Below are 7,360 nucleotides of genomic sequence, written 5' to 3'. Positions count from 1 at the left end.
CAACAATGAATGAATGGAAACCCAAAATCTCTGTAAATGTTTTTGAAAATTAATAAAATATAGAAAAAAAAATGGAGAATCTATATGGTCTCCGTCAGTCTGAATCATTTCCACTGAACACATCAATGCCAAGTCTCCTAAATGGTGAGGAAATAAATGTCTGTTGTTTTCAGCCCCTCCTTGTGGCCTTTCTGTGAGAGCAATACTGAGACATGGGAGGCCAGTATGATTACAGAGGCCAAAGTTAATAGATAAGGTGATACAGTGATCATTTCATGGTAGGTTCATTTCACAATTAAACTATGATTTCCCTCCCCTCCAGAAAAAAACAAAACACCAAACCCACAGTTACATAATGATATAATGTAGAAGCTATGTATATATGTATTTATTATGTTTTGAGAAATAATTGCAAAAAGATTAAGGATGGAATACAAACCTCCTTCATCTAAACATGGTAAGGGACGTTTCCCTAGGGTGTGGCCTATAAGGTAAAATGCGAGAAGGTGAGCCATTGGGGGGGGGGCACCTCAGTACCACCAAAAAAGAGAATCTAGTAGTGGACTGAGTCCTTTTGGACTCGGTGTCCTTTTGCTAGTATGCTCCTTGACACCAGGGAAGGCCAAGTCACACAAATATGTCAGGCCTATAGATGCTTAGGAAACGAGGGCCTTCCTCCAGAACCAAAACAGAGAGAGGCCTTCCCCTAGAGCTGGCTCTCTCCATGCGAACTTCTAGTCTCCTAAACTGTAAGGGAATAATTCTGCTTGTTAAAGCCACCCACTTGTGGCATTTCTGTTACAGCAGCATAAGAGAACTAGAGACATCAGTGTGTAACCAACTCCTAGAACTAAGGTTACTTCAGTGGCAAATGTTCCTTTTTTTTTTTTTTATGAAACACACTTCTACAAAGTTAATAAATACAGATACTCATTCACCCTGGTGAAATGCTGAGAGCCTCTCAGAAAACATCATCAAAAGCAGAGGCAGGCATATCAGCCTCAGCTGATGCGTCAGGGATATAAGCATTAGGCCTTATGGCCCACTCTACAGGTGATACCATCAAAGGCTCCGAAAGGCGAGTGTGGCAAGTGTTCTGAGACAGTGTCCAGTCAGCCAGGTCAGTACAGGTGTACTTGTGCTTACTTCATACTCTGAACAATTTCATTTTTCCCCTCCATCAGAATTCGAACATTCTGGAGTGGCTGGCACCCTTCTCTCCCCCAATCTCACAGTACCTTTCTACAGAATCAAAGCCTCTTTTTAAATGTACAATTCCTGCAGGACCAGAGTCCTGGGCCAGCAATGGAAACATGGGCTTTCCTGTGCTTGCTCTCTCATCAGCAGTGAACACATTCATCATGTGACATTTAAGCTGTTCACTACAGAGGCGTGACTAGGCTTGCGTAGACCTGTGCTTACTTTGTATATTAGGTAGGCTTCCCCTAGTCACTGGAGGAAAATGGGCAATCTCCACTCAGTTCATTGCCCTCGAGTTGAAGCTGACTTACAGCTGACCCTCCAGCAGCAGGTTTTCTGGATTGTAAAGCACCCTAGTGGAGATTTTCCATTTTCCTCCCGAGTTGCTGCTGGTGGATTAGAAAGGCCACAAAACAGCAACATGGACACAGACCACTGGCCAGATTCCTCACCTGGGTTCCCCCCATCGTTAAACATGACCTCATCTTCCAGGTAGTAAGGACAAAGAAAGGATGTAAACCAGCCATCACTAGATTATTGAGAGGTTATCATTTTCAAGTGTAGAAAATTCCTCATCATGGGGCTGAAACGCAAAGAATAACTGACCTATGAGGAGCAAAGAGAAAAGGAATCTGGTCAGGGAATGCTGTAACTCAAAAAACCTCTAGTTGTTAGGTGCTGTTGAGTCCTCCAGTGACCTCACGTACAACGGAAGAACGGGCCCGGCCCTGGACCTCCCTCACGCTCACTGCTGTGGCCAGTGTGTCCCCCCATTTGTTGAGGGTCTTCCTCTTTTTCTCTGACCCTCTGTTTACCAACACAGATTAGATTTTGGGTTTTTTGGCAGTCCGTAGTATAGACAACACTCTTCATCAATGTAACAATTCCAAGGCATTGACTCTTCTTTGATTTTCCTTATCCACAGTCCTTCTCCAGGGACAAGCACCTTCCCATAAAGGCCCAAAGCATGTGAACTGAAGTCTCACCGTCACTCAACTCAATTCTGCCCTCGAGTTGTAGCTGACTTACAGCTGACCCTCCAGCAGCAGGTTTTCTGGATTGTAAAGCACACAAGTGGAGATTCCTCATTTTTCTCCTGAGTTGCTGCTGGTAGATTCGAACCGCCAGAGAAGTGCTGCCTTTAGGACAGTTGTGCAGCTCCCTATGGACGATGCCACCAGAGCTTTTTCTTGCCATCATTACTGTGTGTGTACTATTGCGTTACGTATTGGAACTGACTCGTAGCTGGACCACCAATAGGTTTTCAGAGGCAGTAAATTGAATGGGAGGAGACTGGCCATCTTTCTCCCATGGAGCAAGCAGCTGGTGGATTTGAACCACCTGCCCTTAGGTTGGCAGTGCAGTTCATTGCCAGTAAGCCACAAGAACTCCCCTAGAGCTGGAGAGTTGTTTTTGTTTTGTTTTCTCGCTGTGTACCGTCTAGCTGATCCTTTTGACACAGGAGGAGACTGCCTCTCCTCCAGCAGAGCCATCTGGTGGTTTCTCTGGGACTGCAATGCAGCTTCTTGCCACTAGGCCACGAGAGCTCCCTAGACCTGTAGAGTTTTTGAGAAGGCTTCTTTTCCCCCTTACCTTTCACTAAGTAAACTGAGCTTAATTAAGGCACACGGTTCAAATCCACCAGCTGCTGCATAGAAAAAGGGTGGGCAATCTACTTCCGTTCAATTAACTGTTTCTGAAAATCCACCAGAGGGTCAGCTATGGGTCGGTTCCGACTCGATGGTACACCACTACCACAAAAGCTTTCACCAATGCCAGAAGCATCACAGGGACCTTCTCATTTAATATAACTACTACAAGAGGTGGGAATTGCAATCAATGGCATGAAACAAAATGGGTAGGATCTGTTGACTCTCCTACTGAACAACAGCCGTCTCGTCTGCGGCAAGTTCCTTAACCTGCACTGTCTCCATTCTCTCAGCAGTTAGATGGTATGGTATTAACAGCGCTCTCACCTCTTTTGATTGTTGTAAGATTATATGAGAAGGCTCCTAGGATGTGTCTGGGATTAATGAAAGGTGGGGAGTGGAAAAGACTCCTCTAAAATGCTACAGCTCTCAAGTTGCTTCTCACTCACAGTGACCCTGTAGGGACAGAGCAGAGAAACCCTCGAGGGTTTCCAAAGCTGTAATCTTTATGGGAACAGGTGGTCTCATCTTTCTCCCAGGGAGCAGCTGGCAAGTTTGAACTGCTGACCTTGAGTTCAGCAGTCAAATGCTTAAAAGTGCTTAAAAGATGTTATTTTATTATCATGTTCGTCTACCAATACCCCATGCAAGTGCTAACAAGCAATAATTATCTAGACTGCACAGCAGGAGTGGCATCCACAATAGCTTGCCTCTGGAAACCCCATGAACCTGGAGAATGGACAAAAGTTATATAGGAGGTGTCCAGGACTTTCATTCATAGGGTTGCTATGAGTCGCCTGCAACTCAACGGCACTTAACAACAGTAACAACAACAACAGCACAGCACAAAAGTGGTATGTTAGTAAATTGTCCACCCCTTTGCATAGTCAACAGACAAACAGACGTTCATCTGATAGTTCCTGCTTTCAGTCAAGATCTGAGATCAGCAATGACATCCTGGTCCCACAGCATCTTTTAAACCCAGCTTGAACTTCTGGCAGTTCTCTCTGTACTGTTCTAGCTATTTTTGGATGATCTTCAGCAACATGATATTGTTCAAAAATTTCCACATTCTGTTGGATCAACTATTTTGGGAATGGAAATAAATACGAATCTCCTCCAGTCAACTGGCCAGGTAGCTATCTTCCAAATTTCCTGGCATAGACTGGTGAGCATGTGTAGGGCAGCATTTGTTACGTGAAACATGTCAATAGCTGTCCTATCAATTCCTGGGGACTTATTTTTTCCAGTGTCTTCAGAGTCACTTGAACTTCCTTCATTACCACAGGCTCTTGATCATATGCTGCTTCCTGAAATATTTCAGTGTCAACCAATTCTTTTTGGTACAGTGACTGTATATTCCATCCATCTTCTTGAAGCTTCCTGGATCATTCAATATTTTGCTTATAAGCCTCTTTCAGTATTGAAAGTTGAGGCCTGAATTTGTTTTTCAGTTCTTTCAGCTTGAGAAATGTTGAACAAGTTCTTTCCTTTTTATTCTCAAACTCAGCTCTTTGCATATACCGTTAAAATGGGTTGCTCTGTCTTCTCAACGTGCTCTTTTAAATATTTTGTTCATTTCTTTTACTTCAGCATCTCTTCCCATTGCTTTGGCTTTTGGATTCTCTAGTGTAATTTTCAGGGTCTCTTCTGTCATGAACTTTGGTCTTTTCTTTCTCCTCTGTATTTGTAATGACCTTAGGTGGTTTGTTGTTTTGGGGTTGGTTTTTTTCCCCCAATCACTTGCAATGCATCTGAGAGTAGGACAATGGCTAAGAATTACAGAAAATGCCTTTGAGTTGTGAGAAGGGTACCAGACATCCTGTGGATAGTCAAAAGAATAAGCAACAGATACGTCCTGGAGAAAGTACAGCCAGAGTGCTCCTTAGAGGGCAAGGATGGAGACATACTTTCGGCAGGATGTTAGGAGGGACTATTTCTTGGAAAGGGGCATCATGTCTGAAAAGATGGAGAGTCAACAAAAGAGAGGAAGATTGTCAATGAGCTGAACTGACACAGTGAATGCAGCAATGGCCTCAGAGATGTCAGAGATGATGAGGATGTCACAGGACAGGATAGGGTTCATTCAGGTCTGTTGTTCAATGGGTCTGAGCTGTACTTGACTCGATGATACCTAGCAACAACAAAAAACTAAAATCAAATAGTCCTGGGTTTCTCCCCTAAAAGAGTCAGAATCCGCTCACCTGGAGTGAGTAGCTGACAAAGCAGAAACAGACCAGAGCTGAGAGGCTGAGTAACGAGATGAGGCAAGGGAGCCCCAAGACTCTTAGAAAAAATATGTTCTTACCGAAAGGGGTAAGGGATCCTTGTTGTCATTGATGCTATCATACAAGATAATTCCAGCCAGTACGTAGTAGGATTCGGGATCATGACTTATGTAATGCTCCAACATAGGTTCTGAATGATAGCCTAAAACTATAGAAAAAAAAGTCAATCAGCTGGGTGGGTGGGTGAAGGTAAAGGTTGCCTAGCCACTCCCCCTCCCCCAAGACCTTCTCTCTCCATGGAGATTACCTGTTTATTTCTCTACAAAGGGAGAGCAAACCTAATTCATCCACTTAATCATTCATTCTGCAAACACATGAGCACATAAATAATGGTAGGAACTAAGTTAATAGGAATAGAGAATAAAATAATGATTTGTTATTATTACAGCCCTGGTAGTACAGAGGTGGTAGTAGTGCAACCTCAACATTGTCAGTTCAAGCCCACCAACTGCTCCTCAGGAGAAAGATGAGGCAATCTCTTCCTGTAAAGCTTTAAAATCCCATGAGGCACTTCTCTTTTGTCCTCCAGGGTCCCTGTGAGTCACAATAGACTCTGGGGCAGTGATTGTGGTTGGCTTATTGGCTTTGACTGTGGGGAAACAGAATCCAGACCACAGATGGCAGTGAAGAAGGGGTGGGAGAGAAACACCAGCCAACACTGGTGACAAAGGTGGAAGCAAGTATGTTGCAGTTCTATCAGACTGGAGAACAGTTGTTGTTAAGTGCCATCAACTCATAGTGCCCCTGTGTGGTAAAGCAGAATTACCCCATAGGGTTTCCTCCCAGCTATTCCAGGGCAGAAGGACGAGCAGTCTCCTCCCTTAAAGATTTACAGTCTCAGAAACCAAATGGAAGGTCCCCAAGAGTCAGACCTCACTTGAAGACAGTAAGGTTTTGGTTTTGCTAACTACAGAAGACTTTGAGGTAAGATAGTGGAATAGGCAGCCAGGAGCCGATCACCCTCTTCAAATAAGATAACAGAAAACAAAGATAGCAAATATGGAGGATAATTTTGAAACACTAAGTCAAAAAGGAAAATATAAAGAGGCACTTAAAATACTGACTTAAGAGACAATGGAATGAAAACATCAACTATGGAGACTGACAAAGCACTGAATAGGAAACAACATGGCACGGTCATTTTGAATGGTCAGGCCAGCTCGGAAACTTGGGACTGTAGTGGAGTCCACATTTGCAGTTTTCTGAAGAGGAAAAAGACAGTGACAGCACCCAGCCACACATACACCTCCTGCAGTGTCTCTAAATTCTGCAAGAGTCAAGATCAGCTGCTGCTGTTCCTGACAGATGACAAATACCAGTCCAGTCTTCCCCCAACTACTTTACCAAATACCAATGAGAGCCCTTTATTCACACCTCCACCCCTCATCAGGCCCACCAGAAGACAAGAGGGGAAACACTAAGAATCACTCAATTAGCCAGCAGTGCAACACATCTGCACAGCTTAATCAGACATATAATCACAAAACAATACAAAGACAGGAATACCACAATATCTAGAAGCAATGGAGAACTTCAAATCACTCAAAAAAAATCTATGTACGATGGCATAAAAAAGTGACCAAAGTAAAAAGCTGACAATCTTTTAAAGGAAAAAAAAATACTACTGAAGTTTTCTGATAAAGAATTCAAAAGAATCATAGTTAAGTTTCTTCTATGGACTGAGAAAAACACGGAATTTTTCTTCTAAAAACTATGCAAGACAAAACTGATAAAATAAATAGAAAACAGAAGCAATTGTAAAACTAGCAAATTGAAATTCTGCATATTCAGACTAAAATTTCAGAAGTAGATAAAATATTAAAAAGACAAAGGAGCAGAGCTGGAGGACAAATTTCTCAATACTAATCTATAAGAGGAACAAAGCAGGGAAAAGGAGAACTAATGGAGAAAGCATAAAAATTAAGTGGGAAAACATCAGAAGAAATAGCATACACATGGCTGGAATTTTAGAACAGGAAGAAATGGGAGAGGTAGGGGGAAGCACAGAAGAATTTGTTGAAGATTTTGTTGAAAGACAATTTTCCCAAAATTATGAAAAATGAGAACATATGCAGTAAAAAAAGCTAAACGAACCACAAACAGAAAAGATTCAAAAGGAAAAATATCCACTTCACGGAAGACAACATTCAGATGGCTAACAAGCACATGAAGAAATGCTCAAAATCCCTAGCCCTAAGAGAGATGCAAATTAAAACAACTATG

The 7,360-nt window shown here is 42.6% G+C and overlaps 1 pseudogene; it reads right to left on the bottom strand.

Annotated features, from left to right (window-relative positions):
• LOC102876896 overlaps positions 1–7,360 on the bottom strand; it is a 165,462-nt pseudogene that overhangs the window by 130,164 nt on the left and 27,938 nt on the right.

This window comes from Elephantulus edwardii, unplaced genomic scaffold (genome assembly GCF_000299155.1).
Source record: "Elephantulus edwardii isolate Elephantulus edwardi_28Jun2011 unplaced genomic scaffold, EleEdw1.0 scaffold00132, whole genome shotgun sequence".
Lineage (NCBI taxonomy): Eukaryota > Metazoa > Chordata > Mammalia > Macroscelidea > Macroscelididae > Elephantulus > Elephantulus edwardii.
The sequence above is the reverse complement of the archived record's forward strand: the minus strand, read 5'-3'. Positions and strand labels throughout refer to the sequence as shown.